A 17,833-nucleotide genomic window follows, 5' to 3' on the forward strand; every position below is an offset into this window, starting at 1 on the left:
AAAGAGGCAAAAAGAGGATAGTTGATTTTATTTTTAAAGGCTTATCACTCTCCCACACCATACATCTGTGCCTTGTCTTTATAGATTGTAAGCACTTTGGGGTAAATTATTATGCATGAGACACATCATGGGCACTATTCTAATACAAATAACAAACACTGGAATACGGCAATAACAACATCATACAAAACAGCAGCATATACCTTATGGGCCTCATCATCAGACTATGAGAGGACATCCATTTACATAATGCAAGGCAGGCTGCTGGTACCTTCTCAGTACTACCAGGGAAATGAATTCCTGCAGGCAGCAGGTCCCCAATGGGCATTATATCTAGGATTTTGTGGTGGGTATGGGTGAGTAGGAGGTGTTGGGGATGCTACAATCTATTTGCTGTCTTTGACCCCCAAATCTTATTGTAATATTTATATCCACTAAAGCTTATATGAAAATTGGTTATAAAATAAAAGAAAAGAGCTGATATTGAAATTGCATAAATACATTTCTATAATTAATTATTTTCTATTAATAATTCATTAAAAAACTAAAATAATTACCATACAGAGGATTTTTTTCTTCTTTTTGATTAAGCCCACATGACAAATTTTGGCAATTTTTACAAGAGCTGATAATTGGTATATGATTGGACATGAATTGTATTTCTTTTTCTTAATTTCTGATATTTCTGTCATAAATCATCACATCAGGTTCAGCTCGTCACATTAGCTTAAAACATGAGACAACAAACATGACACAATATGTCACAATAACCCAGATAATACGTCAGAAAGTTTTGGGGAAAAAACCCTTGCTTTCAGGTTGGATGCTGAGTATCAAATTATCACAAGAAGTACCTGAAATGACTTTATCATAGTAAGAACAGTCTGGTAGAATGCTACATAATGGTGAAATACAAGTTACATTTTCAATATGCCACTTGTTCAATTGTGTGTTTCAGATTTATAGACACAGGTGAATTTCAATAAATTATAGACTGATAAAGGAGTAGTTATATCTAATGACAATAATAAAAGAAACTTTTAAACTTTAAGGGAAATTTGACTAGATCTTTTCTTCATATGTTCATAAGAGATAGCTAAAACTCAGATGTAGCATCTGTTTTTCAGTGAGATCTTGACTATATCCAGCTTTATAGATGGGCTGATGAAAGAACAAGGAAGTTAAGTGACCTGGCCACGGTTACAGAGTGAACCAGTATATTTTAGTTTATTTTTGAACATGGCATACTTCTGGTTCTTTGTCTCTAACATATACACATATTACATTGCTTCCCCTTTGCTGTTTTAAATCAAGAAACAACCCAGCATGGTATAAAGTATAACAGAACACTATGTACTGGAAAATGAAAGCACCAGATGCTTGATGCAAAATGTAAAACCTGTCGCAAAGAGTAATAGAAAAGTGATTTTTTAAGGAATGCTGTAGTATGTAATCTACTTATTCCAGGGCTTGCACAGACTTTTATATAAATTATAAAAGGTGATACTGTAGACTAAAGCTGTTTGCAATTTGCAGAGACCATTTTGTTGTCAACTAGTAGTCTTTTTCAATGTGTTTCATTATTAGGCGAACCAATTAAACCACACTCAGACTATGTCACGTATGCTAAGTACATAATTTGTATAAAATTCTTATCTGTCCATTACCTTTATCCCATTGCATTTTCCTCTCCCTGACTTGGAGCAGTGAGTTCCTTTAAAAAAAAAAAAAAAGAAGAGTTTTGTGTTAAAACTGGCATGTTGAAAAGTCTGACATGAGAATTCTCAAACTGTTAACTAGATTTTGGCATTTAATAAGATGTAAACTGCTGAAGCTATTTGCAGATGAAGTCTCATTTTTGTCCATCAGCAGGGGGCTGGGAGCATAATTAATTGAGTGAAAGTTAAAAGACGGACAGCATGGTTACATTTATGCAAATATTGCAATAGAACATCTAACAGAAGAGAAAAATAGCTTGTAACTGATTGGTTTGGTTTCAGACCAAAATCCACAGGGCCCATTTAAACATTGCAGATTGTGCATGACAATTAATACCTATAGGTTTTTTTTTCTTTTAGTATGCATGCTGCAATAAAAGAAAAAACACACCTCAGTAGCAGTCAAAGTTTCAAGTCCAGTGAGACAATTCTATTTCTGTTTTAAGCTCTTTTACTGCTCATGAATGTTAAAATATAGTCACCGGAAAAAAAAATCATATGATGTATATGCCTTCAACCATATGCCGGTCTCTGCTGTTTGTTTCTTTTATTCATGTCCCAGTCATATGGATCCTGGTACACCAAAGGTTCTATTTAATTAAAGTTAGCTAAAAGCTTAAACCATAGAGATCAGGACAGCTGCTACAGATATTAACCCAGGTGCTGCTCAGGGTGATCAGACACTCTTACAAGTATTGCACTCAAAAGATACTCTTTTGTCAGTTTTATTCTCCTGGCTGGCACGGTATGTGGGAGTGACCCCTGAGTCAAGAGTAAGAGCTGAAAACATTTTAAATGTTCAAATCCAATCTCAAATTGAAATCCATTGTTCTTTGTATAATTTGTGCCTCATTTTTCACATTTGCAAGATATGCATGACTACCTTTTTCATTGATTTTTGACTGTGCAGGCATTTGATTTTGTCTGCTGTACAACAACTGACTGTTCCCTATAGAAGGATTTGGTAGGCTGTCTCCCCTTTAATTCCCCTTTTGTCCTTATTGTGGTTTCATTTGTGCATCTTATTCCAAAAGCCCAATACATTGATATGTAGTTTAGTTTTATTAGTACAGATGAATGTACAGCATGCCTCGTTACTTCTTTATTGTGTATGTACTCTATATACATGTGAGTTTAAGTCTGTATTCTTGAATTTGTTTGATTTCACTGCTTATCTTTATATATTTCAAAATGTTGCCAACCATTCTAGAAGTAACATCTTCCCTTCACTGGAGTGGTTTGAAGAAAATAGTTTAGGAGGCCAAGGGATCATTATTTTTTTGGTGTGTATCAACGGGAGACTAAGTGCTTCATTCTTAGTTACAATGGGGCCCCTTTACACTGCTCTGGCAGTAATTTACTCTCACTTTAAGGCTCCTTTATATAGCCAAAAGTGTAACGGGGCCTCAGTATAAATGAGAATCAGCTCCTATGTGTTTTGGGCAATTTGGGTTCTCAGCAATGGAACTTCTACTTAAGGGGACCAGAAGAGTATAGGACTAGGAGAAAACTAAAGCAGAAGCATACAGAAAGTATATCTATGGATGGACTACTGATTTTGAGAATGAACTTCAATGGAAGTTCAGCATGCTCAGCATCTCACAGGACCTGGTAGCACCCTGGAGCATTAGACCGGTAGTGACTCTCACAACTGAGAACACGCAGGGTGTCTCAGTCAACACAAAGGGAATTCTTCACTGAGGATGTTGGATACACACAGACCCTGCAGCTCTCGAGCTCTCAGAAGCCCTGCTTCACCAAAAAGCACCTTGGATTCAATAGAAATTAAACACTTGTTTAAGAAAAAAGAAAAGGAGTACTTGTGGCACCTTAGAGACTAACAAATTTATTTGAGCATAAGCTTTCGTGAGCTTATGCTCAAATAAATTTGTTAGTTCCTAAGGTGCCACAAGTACTCCTTTTTTTGGGGGGGCGGGGGGGATACAGACTAACAAGGCTGCTACTCTGAAACTTGTTTAAGTGATTTTCTGAGCTGAGTCCGAAAGAGGAACACAGCCTGTGTTTTTTGTTGTTACCACACGTGGTCTGCCTAAGCTGTAACCCAGAGAAGGGTATGCAATCATGGAATTGATTGTTTACTACATTACAGGGTCCTTAGCACTTCTCCAGAGGGTTTCCAATGATCTCTTTCTTCCAGGCTTAAATTCAAAATTAATATTATTTCCAGCCCTTCCTAATGCAAGTAGAGATGTCACAATATAAACCAGTGCATTGCTTTCTCATTTAGCCAGCATGCAGCTAGACCAAAGTAGCAATTAGGGCCATATCTGTAGGTTTCCTTCCATTCACCTGTGCAAGAGCAATTGAAGTGAATGGAAATTGCATAAATAGACTGAGGAGAGACTACATATAGATCATCCCATTTCCATCTTAATTCAGTGCTAACTTTGAAATGTACTTGTGCTCATTTATATGTCAGCATTTCATTGTGGAATATTATACCACACACATTTAATGAATGTGTGAATGCACAGTGGTGCCATTAACAAATCAGCAATATATGAATTATTGTATTATTCCCCTATACTTAGAATGGGCCATATCTGTGGATATGGTAATAATTGGCACCTGTTGACTTTTTAGTGGCCTCTAATGTACCTCCTGCATGTGGCTGGATGATCATTGCCATTGTTCCATTTATTTGGAAAATGCAAAATGTTGAATCTGCCAATTGTTTCATATTCTATCAAATAACTACTAAGAGCATGGAAATATTTGCTATTGTCCTTTAATCTTCAGGATGAAGCAGTCCAGTAGCCATGTTAATCTGTATCTACAAAAACAAGTAGCCATCCTTCGACAAAAACACTTCAAAAACAGACTTCAAAGAGAAACTGCAGAGCTACAATTCATTTGCAAATTTCACACCATTAATTCGGGCTTGAATAGGGACTGGGAGTGGCTAGCTCACTACAAAAGGAAATTTCCCTCTCTTGGTATTGACAACTCCTCATCAGTTATTGGGAGTGGACCACATGCATGTTCACTGAATTGTCCTTGTTGACATTGGTTCTCCACTTGTAAGGTAACTCCCTTCTCTTCATGTGCCAGTATATTTATGCCTGTATCTGTAATTTTCACTCCATGCATCTGAAGAAAGTGGGGTTTTTTTTACCCACAAAAGCTTATGCCCAAATAAATCTGTTAGTGTTTAAGGTGCCACCAGACTCCTCATTGCTTTTTTAGGGTAAAGCAGTGCCATCATTTAAGAAGTTTCACTCATTACAGTTTATATGTTTCCAATAAAATAGCTCCAAAAAGCAGCAAAAGCAGGTGAGCCTGATACATATTTTTGAATGACATTTTGTGCATTTTACAGTAATTACTGATACTGAAATATATTCATCTGGTCATATACAATAGAAACTGAAATTATCAAAAGACATCCCTGAAGATATTCCATAGATATTGGGGAAGAGTTGGGTATGGTAAAATATTTGGGGGAAAAATGTTTGTTCATATTTATTCCAAAAAATTCCTTGTGGGTTTATTTGTCCTGCCTATGATCCACATCAATGATGTAAACAGGCAGCAAAAACAAACAAAAAGCTATCTGCAATGTTGCAATTTCCCAGTTAAGTTTATTTACTTTCTAAAAATAGTTCCCTATTTAAGGAGAAAGCAGACACAATGATATTTGAAAATGACATTTAGCGTAATGGCAACATGACTGATTAATGCATACAATTATTGCTACCTCTGATTATCAAATAACTGATTGAACTAGCAGATCAGGCCCTGCTATACAATAGATACAGGCAACATAATTCAAAAGTTATGACAGAGGCAGGACTGTGAGGGCAAAAGATGAAGAGAAATAGAAGCTTTGGAAAGGAACAGCACTTATTCCATATAGTGAATGAATTCCTTTTGACCAATATATTTAAAAGTTTCCAATCCAGCCAATAATAAAAAAAGGACAAACAAGCATCTGTCTTTTTTTCTGCATATCCTTGTGGGATCTGTGCCAGTTAAAACACCTGAAAAGAATGGCAATAAAAGCTTATAACTCTTTCTTGGAAACCTCATGAAACAGCAATGTGGTAAACACAAAACCACTTCTAACAAAGTTGCCTGCCAAAATAACTCTATCAAGGTAGATTATGTAAAGTTATATGCAGGATGTCGTTAAGCAGCAGTAAATACTGTACTTATGGGAACTATTAGAAATAGTACTGTAGAAGGCAGTCTAGTGAAAGTGCAGCTGAATATAAGGAACAATATTTACTCGAGGCAGCTACAGAAATAGCTACAGTTTGCCCCAGATGACCCAGAGGTTATATTAGCTATAGAATGTCATAATTCCAAATTTAAAACAAATGATTTAAATACAGTCACACTGCTCTGTTATCAACTACGAAACTGCTGCAAAGTAACTTTCTCACCTTTAACTCCATCCTTAACTTCAGTGTTACAAACTTTTCACATTTGGGTTTTCTTTCAGAATAAAAAAAAAGTATATTTAGACTTTGTTTAGTCAGACTAACTGAAAGAGAAATATGCATGGAAGTAAAGGTACGACACTGAAAAATTCAACATGCCATCCAAAGAGTGGTATGCGGTGTTGTTGTTGTGGCCATGTCAGTCCAAGGACATTAGAGAGACAAGGTGGGTGAGGTCATGTCTTTCATTGGACCAACTTCTGCTTGTGAAAGAGACAAGCTTTCAAGCTTACCAAGCCTGTCTCTCTCTCACCAACAGAAGTTGGTCCAATGAAAGATATGACCTCACCAAAGAGCTAGCATTCAATAGCTTGCAGCTGCCTTCCAGAACAAGGTGCAGCCTACCTGTCTCTAGAACTAAATCTTAGCACCAGGTATCAGGATAATAAAAAGAACTCTGCTTAACAAACTAGGACAGTGAAACTCATGTGTTTTCCACCAATAAAAAGCTATGACAATTTTGGATGAGAAAAGAGGATTAGAAAGAATAATGTACACTTTTCTGTTGTGCAATTACCAAGCAAATCCAACTTCGAAAAAGCTGGAGATAATACTATCTGGAAATAAATAAGTCCACGTGTTAGCTCTACTCCATTAGTACTGTATCTTTCCAATGTTTTGTTCTTGGGTATAGTGACACACCGGAACTGGAAGCAACAAAATCAGGAAATCTGAACTAGTTGCTTTTTGGCCGTGGAGAGTATTCTGATCATTTATTGGTATGTAATTTCGATTAATTCCACAGAAGTTACATGCATACATCAAGAGAAAATGTATTCCAAGATATTTTTTCATCTGCCAAACTTTGAAGCATGTTGAATGGGTCGAACGTATTTAGAGTTTCGCTAAAGCCTTAACTTGTCAGGAATCTGAAAGGATCTCTGAACTCCTCACATTCTGACTAGTCATAATATTGGCAATCTTAAGTTTTATCTAGAAATATCCTTGTTATGTTGACCAAGTAGGTCAAATCCTAAATAATTTATACAAGAGTTTTTTATTTAAAAAAAGACCTAATAAAGCAAATACGGGAAAACACACATTTTTTTCCAGGTTCTATTATTAGAATGGTTGGCCTTTGAACAAAACTGAAAATCATTTTCAGACTATGTATAGACAACCAATGGGCTGTGGCTGTTAGGAAAGTAGTAACATGAAAAGAGCATACATCTGGGGAAAGGCTCTAATGGCTAGTAAATCTCTCAGAGACTATTATAAAAGGGAAATACATTGTATATCCAGATTCAGAGTATATCACATGTCAGTGGTGTAAATAGTGGTGTGTAGTTGCTCTGGTTTGAACATTTGTTACGAATTTACACTATTACAGTTGAATTTTTGGTGAATGATGTTCATTGTATTAACAGAACAGTCTTCTACCTATTTCTCTAAATAATTTTAATAAAAGGAAGGAGTGAAGATTTCTATTCCTCTTCCATATTTCTTATGAGTATAAAGTTTCTTGGCAAATGAAACTATCTTTGTTTTCTTTTAAAATAATCTCAGTTACTCTGTTTTCAGATGGTGGGCTAAAAATCTGGCTTCATTGAAATCAATAAGAAATTTACCATTGATTTTGGTGATGCCAGCATTTTACCCTATACATTCTAATTATTGTTAAAAACCTGGATTTATGAAAGAGTTCTTTATTGAAAGTAATAAATATGTCTGAGGCAGCCCACTTTTGGGCTATGGCACACAGCTTGAGAACGTAAATATTGTTGTTCTTCTTATGGGTCCTGCCATTTGAGTATGAAATACATGAAGTGCTCACAGGTCAAAGAAATAATATTCCAATTATCAAAACAGCTAAATCTAGAGTGACCCATAGCAACATAATCCAGAGTAACTCTTTAACATCACAAGCTTGATGCTCAAATGTGACATTCATGAGGATATGATTTATTTCAGAAGGTGGAGAAAGCTACTAGGGAAGAAGCTGTTCTAGATTTTATTTTGACAAATAGGGAGAAACAAGTAAAGAATTTGAAAGTGGAAGGCAGCATGGGTGAAGTGATCATAAATTGGTGGAGTTCATGATTCTAAGGAATGAGATGAGGGAAAGCAGCACAATAAAGATAGGGGATTCAAAAAGGCAGACCTTAGCAAATGCAGGGAGTTAGTAGATAAGATTCGATGGGAAGCAAGTCTAAGAAGAAAAACAGTTCAAGAGAGTTGGCAATTTTTCCAAGAGACAATATTAAGGGCACAAGACCAAGCTATCCCACTGCATAGGAAAGGTAGGAAGTATAGCAGGAAACACTCCCCCCACACACACTTTTAACCAGGAGATCTTCAATGATATGAAACTCAAAAAGAGCCCTACAAAAATAGACATTAGGTCAAGTTATAAGCAAACAACACAAGTATGTTGGGACAAAATTAGAAAGGCCAATGCATAAAACGAGATTAAACTAACTAGAGACATAAAGACTAACAAGAAAATATTCTACAAATACATTAGAAGCAAGAGGAAGACCAAGGACAAGATAGAGCCATTACTCAATGAAAAGCGGAAAACCATAACAGAAAATGTGGAAATGGAGAAGTGTAAAATAACTTCTTTGTTTCAGTTTTCACCAGAAAGGTTAGTAGCTATTGGACCTCTAACACAGTGAATGCCAGTAAAAATAAGGTAGGATCAGAGGCTAAAGTAGGGAACAATAACAAGTTAAAAATTACTTAGATGTCTTCAAGTAACCAGGGCCTGAAGAAATACATCCTAGAATACTCAAGGAACTGACTGAGGAGATATCTGAGTCATTATTGATTATCTACTAAAAGTCATGGAAGATGGGAGAAATTCCAGAGGGCAAATATAGTGCCTGTCTATAAAAAGGAAAATAAAGACAACCCAGGGAATTACAGATCAGTCAGCTTAACTTTAGTACCCAGAAAGATAATGGAGCAAATAATTAAGCAATCAATTTGCAGATACCAAGAAGAAAATAAGGTGATAAGTAACAGTCAGCATGGATTTGACAGGAGCAAATTATGTCAAACCAACCTAATATCTTTCTTTGACAGCTTTGTGGATGGGGGGAAGCAGTAGATGTGGTATATCTTGACCTAGTAAAGCTTTTGATACTGACTCATATGATCTTCTCCTAAACAAACTAGGGAAATACAACCTAGATGGAGCTACTATAAGGTGGGTGCATATAGGGTTGCCAATTTTGGTTGGACATATTCCTGGAGGTTTCGTCACATGACATAATCTTTAATTAAAGATTAATCTTTAATTCCTGGAGACTCAAGGCCAATCCTTGAGGGCTGTCAACCCTAGGTGCATAACTGATTGGAAAGCCATTTCCAGATAGTAGTTACTGGTTCACAGTCAAGCTGGAAGGGCATACTGAGTGGGGTCCTGCAGGGATCAGTTCTGGGTGCAGTTCTGTTTGATATTTTCATCAGTTATTTACATAATGGCATAGAGAGTACACTTATAATGTTTGCGGACAATATCAAGATAGGAGAAGTTGCAAGTGCTTTTAAGAACAGGATTAAAATTGAAAATGATCTGGACAAACTGGAGAAAAGATCTGAAGTAAATAGGATGAAATGCAAATGAGGACAAATGCAAAGTACTCCACCTAGAAAGGAACAATATGTTGCATACATAAAAATGGGAAATGACTGCCTAGGAAGAAGTACTGTGGAAAGGGATCTGGAGATCATAGTGGATCACAAGCTAATTATGAGTGAACAGTGTAACACTATTGCCAAAAAATAAGCAAACAACATACTGGGATGTATTAGCAGGAGTGTTATAAGCAAGACAAGAGAAATAATACTTTTGCTCTACTCCATGCTCATTTGTCCTCAACTGGAGTATTGTGTCCCATTCTGGGCACCACATTTCAGGAAAGATGTGGACAAATCGGACAAAGTCCAGAGAAGAGAAACAAAAATGGTTAAAGGTCTAGGAAACATAACTTATGAGGGAAGACTGAAAAAATTGGATTTGCTTAGTCAGGAGAAAAGAAGACTGAGGGGGGAGATGATCACAGTTTTCAAATACATAAAAGGTTGTTACAAGGAGGAGGGTGAAAAATTGTTCTCTAACCTCTGAGGATGGGACAGGAAGCAATGGGCTTAAATTGCAGCATCGGTGGTTTAGGCTGGACGTTAGGAAAAACTTCCTAACTGTCAGGGTAGTTAAGCACTGGAATAAATTGCCTAGATTGGTTGGAATCTCCCTCACTGGAGATTTTAAAGAGCAGGTTAGACAAACACCTATCAGGGACAGTTTAGATAATACTTACTCCTGCCATGAGTGCAGGGAACTAAACTAGATGACCTCTCGAGGTCCCTTCCAGTCCTACGATTCTATGATTCTATGACATTATAGGAACCTAGATAAAATTTCAAATGTGTAAGTTCCTTGTTCCAGTGGATATTTCAAATTAAACGTTTTAGAACTCCTGACCACCACTAATCAAAGTGGAATTACATCTTTACGTAATTCCAGTTGGACCCATGAGAACTACATTAGGACTAGTGTTTGCTACAATAGACCCTCTCCTTATTTCACAGAAATGTAGGTGTTCCTCAATTTACAAGTTATAACATCTAAAGAAAAAAACTATCAGACATAAGTGTGCGGATTTAAACATTAATAATAAACTACACATTTTCCAAAACAATGATAGAAGATTGTTCTTTTCTGAAATTTCACAGCCATCTTTGCCTCACTCATTTTTTATCCATTTTATATACCTATGTTTTATAATGTCAGACAAAAGGCCTCAAACCACTTCATGGTCTCTGTATAACACAAGCACACCAACTTTTGGAAAAATTCTGAACTATTGCAATAATATATATCATTTCTCATCTTCTCAATGAAAACAAAGTCATATTATCATTCTAGTTGGAGAGAGCTAGATTTTGACTGGCTCGGTTTAAGGGTGTTTAGATAGCATAAAGAGCACTTGCCTTCCCTCTTGAACACAAGGAACAGCCACAATCCCAGAGTTCAAGGGGGAAATTACCGCTCTGCTAGCCGTGCTAGACTATCCTAAACAGTAAGGACAAAGGATATGTCTACTCTGCAAAATAGGTGTGTCCTTAACTTGGGAAAACTAACCCACATTAGCTAACTCAGGTTAAAATAGAAGTGAAGGCACAATTGTTTTTAACTCAGATTAGCCGCTTGAATCAAAGCCTAAAGATGCCTGTGGTTGAACCCAATGCAACCAACCGGAGTTAAGAACACACCTTTTTACAGTGTAGACACCCAAAAACAAAGGCATACACCATCTCCAGGATGGGAGTGCACACTGAACACTTTAAAAAAAATATATAGGACCACATTGTGAACCCTTAGTCACATAGAGTCATACCTCACTCCTCGTGTTGTTGCACTAAAGTCAATGGGACTATTTAAAGTATAGCTAAAGGATGTCCAACATAGCCCACAGTATTATTAAACTAACAATATAGAATTATATAAAGAGAATATATGCAGTGGATGCCTTTTAAAATATCATAAAGTTCTCTTTGCAACTAGCTAATGGTGCTGTAATATTTGTATTATTCCCCAGCATACTGAATATGTAAATACTACTTAATGTTATATAGTTTCAAAGGGAATTGAAGGGTTTTTAAGAGTGGCCACTGTACGTTAAGGCACAACAGAGGTAGAGATCAAGTTGAGCATTCCACCTTAACTTTTAGAATTTCCTGGGTTTTCAATACTATATTAATACCAATTTGCTTATTGAATATAATGATTGCATATGAAAATCTATGTGAAAAGTTTAAGAATAACTAAAAGAAAAACCTCACACAAGGGAACAAGGATACACAGCATGTTTTGAACCTGGCAGTCTCCCATGTTCCACCCAAATGAACATGCCACAGGTGCAACCAGGAAGAGCAGGTGTAAAATACATTTTTATTGTGATGGGAATAAATATGATTTCTTGTCTATAATGTATTCATCTCAAGACACTGGTGCATCTGCTATATATTAACAGTCTGTGCTGTATTTTACTTCAAGTTTTGAGAAATGTAAATCTGAAGTTCTACACCTGAAAGACTCTGAACCAGCTTCTCCACTGCTTGACTCCAGTGCAGCCATTTTACACTAATGAACTCAACCATTTACATTAGAAATGCCACGTATGTTCACTATCACAGGAGAACTGCCTGCTGGATGTACTAACTATTCAGCAACAGTGGAAGGAAGAGTTGGGAAGTTACACATTGGAAACCCTTGTACTCAGCACCTCTGCCGCCATTTCTGCTATCACAGATGGCACTTGCAGCTGGCACTGACATTTTTCTCTACAACTTTCCCTCCATTTGTATTCTTTATTCCTGTTCTGTGATGCACCTAGCCACCATGTGGCATGACGGCCTTGGTCCTGACCCACCATTATGTTATTCTGAGCATAATCAGCTGCTATGCCTCAGAAATGCTTGTCAATCTTCCAGTCAAGACCGGGACCTTAGCAGTTGTAAATGGCACATTATGTGCTTCTCCTTCTCATATGGGTTCAGTGACAATAGCAGTGGGTTCCACAGCCGCAAATATGTCTTCTGTGTTGGGGAATAATCAAGCCCTCCATTCTTATCTATTTATTATAATTAATAGTTGTCTACCACCATAGTATCTCAGAGCTATGGGTAATTTTTAATTTAACATGATTTTAAACATGACTTTTCCTATATCATGTTTAAAAACCCTATGCACAGTTTCTTTAAGCCTATAAGTACGCAGTAGATGTCTGGGAACACAGTCATGAGAAGTTCTTATCCAGCTGCCCCATGTGTATGGCCATATTTTTGTTCTTTTATGTATTCTGTATTTAAGGCAACTGTAGAAAGACAGCTGAATTGCCTCCTTGCTACTTGATAGATGTATCTTTAACACTTCAGAATCTATTTTACCTTTATAATGCTCAGTGAGAGTGATGATGTGTACCTAGGGCACTGTACCAGTTGAGGTATTCTGTCTGTGGAGAGCATGGTTTAGATTTGGAGTGTGTGCTCCTCCACATCAGATACAGTCCACCTTCTGATGTAGATGTTGGTGAGGCCCTGTGTCCATGTCCCATACCCTTTTTGGAGTATGTAGTATTTCCAGCAGTGCCGACACGACCTTGACCTTTATATTCACAGAGAAGAATAATGGTGGCCCCTTGGTGGGATGTGAAATAGAAACAGGGCTCTTTGCACCCTCTTTCACTCATTGCACACCCACACAGCGCCAGACATAATCTGGTTCCCAGCATGAGGATTCTTTTCTGTGGTAGGCTGCAGAAGAAGGACTGCCACAAGTAGAACTACCAGTAAAGAATATTTCCTTAGGTACCCCTGATACCACCAACAGTGCCAAATCTTTTAGCTTCTCGGATGAATATGTTTGTGTTCATTTTTTTTAACCTAATGTTTATTTACCCAATATTTTGAAATGACTAAAGAGCTATTTTATAAACACTACAGTACATTTATTTAAGCACTCCATACAATCTGTGTAAGATGCTTTTGAACAGAAGGTACCACACATTTGCAACTTGCTGCACTTTTTCACCCATTCTACTTGTTTTCCCCTTCACAATTTAAATAGAGATCAGGCCATCCTCTGGATGACTTTCTTGCCAAATGAAAAGGAGTACTTGTGGCACTTTAGAGACTATCCAATTTATTTGAGCATAAGCTTTCGTGAGCTACAGCTCACTTCATCGGATGCATACTGTGGAAACTGTAGAAGACATTATATACACAGAGACCATGAAACAATACCTCCTCCCACCCCACGCTCCTGCTGGTAACAGCTTATCTAAAGTGACCACTCTCTTTACAATGTGTATGATAATCAAGGTGGGCCATTTCCAGCACAAATCCAGGTTTTCTCACCCCCCCCCTTTTTTTCCAAAAACCACACACACAAACTCACTCTCCTGCTGGTAATAGTTCATCCAAAGTGACCACTCTCCCTACAATGTGCATGATAATCAAGGTGGGCCATTTCCAGCACAAATCCAGGTTTTCTCACCCCCCCCACACACACACAAACTCACTCTCCTGCTGGTAATAGCTCATCCAAACTGACCACTCTCCTTACAATGTGTATGATAATCAAGGTGGGCCATTTCCAGCATAAATCCAAGTTTAATCAGAATGTCGGGGGGGGGGGGGTAGGAAAAAACAAGGGGAAATAGGCTACTTTGCATAATGACTTAGCCACTCCCAGTCTCTATTTAAGCCTAAATTAATAGTATCCAATTTGCAAATGAATTCCAATTCAGCAGTTTCTCGCTGGAGTATGGATTTGAAGTTTTTTTGTTTTAAGATAGCGACCTTCATGTCTGTAACTGCGTGACCAGAGAGATTGAAGTGTTCTCCGACTGGTTTATGAATGTTATAATTCTTGACATCTGATTTGTGTCCATTTATTCCAAATGTCACTCTCTACTGCCTAAAGCCTCTGTTGAGTCACATGAGCACGGTGAAGGATCAAACCCAATAAGTGACTAATTTTAGGCCATGTAATTCAATATTCAGACAAAACCATTTATGCTTGAAATCTTTGTTTGGGGCTCAGTTTTTCCTCTAAGTTTTGGCTGAAAGAACTCCTTAAAACTAAGTTTGAGTGACAGAGAAATATCAGAATATTTGTGTTTGAATTCTGTCCCCCACTGTAGCTCCTTTACATCTCTCCAGAGGCATAAAGGACCCACTAAGGGGCAGATAAAGAGGTTCCCCTACTGGCATGCAGCTGATTAAGCAATCCTATGTGGCCTTCCTGCACACCCCTTGGATGGGGCAATAGAGGTGGGCCATGTATGGGAGCAAGAATCACTGGAGCATGATGCACCACAACTGTTCTTGGCAGAGCAGCATCCCATAGATGTCCATACCAGGCTAAGGCTGGTCTAAGTTGCCCAGAATTCAAGGGACACAAAGGTCCCTTAAAGCCACACTTGCCATTTCCTTGGCACAGAATCTGGCTCTTACTTCAGGTGAATATTTGAAAGTTTCCATGGTTATCCAAATACCAGAACTTTTTGAGGGCCCTCCTCATACAAACCTTTCTCCCTATCCCCTACCTTTGCTGTGTGCCTACCTTTTCTCTTTGGCAGTGGTAGACGGAATAATACTCTTCAGAAGATATTTAGCAGGCCTTCCCACTGCAGGCAGGGGTACATATTGGTGGACGTCAGGGACGGGGGGATCCCAAGCAGAAATAAACAACCATAACAAATGTTAACCTAGGCTTTTACTGAGCTGCTGCTTTCTTGCTGAATCAGCAAGCTGGGAGAGCAAATTTCTATGGCTTCTGCACTGCAGAAGCTGGAAAATGTTTATAATTCAAATGAGCTCTAAAAGGCTTGAAGTATTTCAGTGATATGAGTGAAACAACTATCTGAAACCACTAACAACTTTCTTGACACTTTTATAACTAAAATGGGCTCAACCAACCTTCCAAATTTTATAAAAACGAAACTGCTTCAGGCAATAGACTCATCACACCCAGCTTCAAACTGAAGTGAATTTTCATACCAAGAATCAAGATTTATGTCAGATTTGCCAGCACTAATAGAGCAACTGTTTTATAATAGCCCTGAATAGGGCTTGTTTTTATTCCCTATTATTCTAGATACAGTAGAACCTCAAAGACATGAAAACCAGAGTTACCAACTGACCTGTCAACCGGACACATGGGGAACCAGAAGTAAGCTTTCAGGCAGTAGCGGAGACCAAAAAAAATAACAAAAACCCAACCACAAACAAACCAGCAAATACAGTACTGTAATTGTATTGCATCCTAAAGGTAAGCACATCTGGGCTGCCTGTCCCCACCCCCACTCTCCTACTCACCACAAGGTGTAATCACTTACAGGTAGGAGGTGGTGAACACTGTTTTCCCCTCTCCCTGCCCCTGGCTAGGAAGGGGACAAGCTTGCAAGCTCAGAGCCCTGGAAAGAAACTTCCAGAGCTGCTCCTGAAACCTGGCCCGGAATTTCAGCTGCTGGAGCTGGAGCCCGAGCTTCTGCACACTGGGCTCTGGCAGAGCAGCTCAGTTTAAAGGGCCACAGCCTGCACCACAAACCCACTGACACTGCGGTGCCCCAGGGTGCCAGAACCAGCTGCCTGTCCACGTCCCCACTCGCCAGGCTCCTGTGAGCCCCCACTCTGAGCAGTCCTACCTGAGGAGCATCCCATAACAGCTTGTTCAGAGTTACAAACATTTCAGAGTTGCAAAAAACTTCTATTTCCAAGGTGTCCATAACTCTAAGGTTCTACTGTACTATGGGCCAGATTTTCAAGTGGGGAAAACTAGCTGTTGAAAACAATGGAACTACAGCAATTTACACCAACTAAGAATCTGCCTGATTGCACCTACCTATATAGAGAATTATTTGGGGCATATTGTGAAACAATCCCTACCCAACCTCCCTGCAGGCAGCTGAAGTATTCCAGATTTCAGTGGCATACCTCAGAGCACAATTTTTGTAAACATTTGCAATTGATATAGCTAAAGACATCAACAGAACAACACCCTTTTAGGGGTTCTCTGCCCCCAAATTTTATCTTTGAACTCTTTCACCAACAGGAAGCAGGAATTTGTATTGCATGTACTTTTTGTGGGGATTTTTAATTTTATGCCCATTTGCCACTGCTCATTTTCATTCCCACTGTTCCCAGCTTAACTGCTGTTGGCTTGATCCTGCACCACTGAAATCAAGTGGCATTTTCCCATTGATTCAAATGAGTGCCGGATTGCACTGTATGGGTAGTCAGCAGCTTAAATTTATTTCTTCAGATGGTAGCCGGGGGAGACTCAATAAACCTTCCTATCTAGAGAGCTTCAGAGGCTAACCCCTGTGCCAATGGATATTTCTCCTTAAGAATCCTGCATGTTGTCCATGCCATTACATGGCAAAGTGAGACCCCTCCAAGCAAAATTGCCATATATGGCAATCTGACTGATGTGAATAGTGTTGGAGGAAGGGCTACGCATAATCAATGCATCCCACAGAGGAATCAAGCCCTTCCCTGCTGACACAGTCAGAGAGGAAATTTAAAGAGGTTGCACATATGAAAAAAAGACTGAGAGAGAGGTAGGAAGGACTGCTGCCCCCTTTTCCAATTTTGGGACCCCTCCCTTCCAAACAGCAGTGGGAAAATAGGGTATCCGGTACATCCAGTGAATAGGAGAAAATGTTTCTGCCATCTATTTTTGATCATTGATCTAGGGTGGACATTCCGTCATTATTAGCTAAAATGTTTGACCTTTTAAACTTGAATGAGACTTCTGGAAATGTCCCTCTTCCTCTCCTCTAAAAGGAGCATTTCTATTGCCCTAAGGTTCTACTAACTCCTAATATCTGTGCAGCCTCCAAAACTGCATTGTGGAGAGGACCACATCAGTGATATGTTGTATGTGGGAAAGGGGGAGTATGATATGTTGTATGTGGGATCATCAGGCTCAATGGGAAGTGATCAACAGCTTGATGTCCAGTTGGCAGCAAGTATCAAGCAAAGTGCCCCAGGGGTGTGTCCTGGAACCAGTTTTGTTCAACATTTTCATTAATTATCTGGATGATGGGATGGATTGCACCCTCAGCAAGTTTGTGGATGACACTAAGCCTGGGGGAAGAAGTAGATACGCTGGAGGGTACGGATACGGTCCAAAGT

The 17,833-nt window shown here is 38.5% G+C and overlaps 1 long non-coding RNA gene across 2 annotated transcripts in view; it reads right to left on the reverse strand.

The window, feature by feature from the left end:
- The window catches only part of LOC140903845 (uncharacterized), a 107,915-nt gene extending 92,020 nt beyond the window's left edge, over positions 1 to 15,895 (reverse strand). For both annotated transcript variants that reach the window (XR_012156373.1, XR_012156354.1), the window contains exons 1-2: positions 15,838 to 15,895; positions 1,668 to 1,714 (exon numbers count right to left, since the gene is read on the reverse strand). This is a non-coding gene — a long non-coding RNA (uncharacterized LOC140903845). The remainder of the gene's footprint in view (positions 1 to 1,667; positions 1,715 to 15,837) is intronic.
- Positions 15,896 to 17,833: the final 1,938 nt, after the last annotated feature.

This window comes from Lepidochelys kempii, chromosome 1, assembly GCF_965140285.1.
Source record: "Lepidochelys kempii isolate rLepKem1 chromosome 1, rLepKem1.hap1, whole genome shotgun sequence".
NCBI classification, from domain to species: Eukaryota; Metazoa; Chordata; order Testudines; family Cheloniidae; genus Lepidochelys; species Lepidochelys kempii.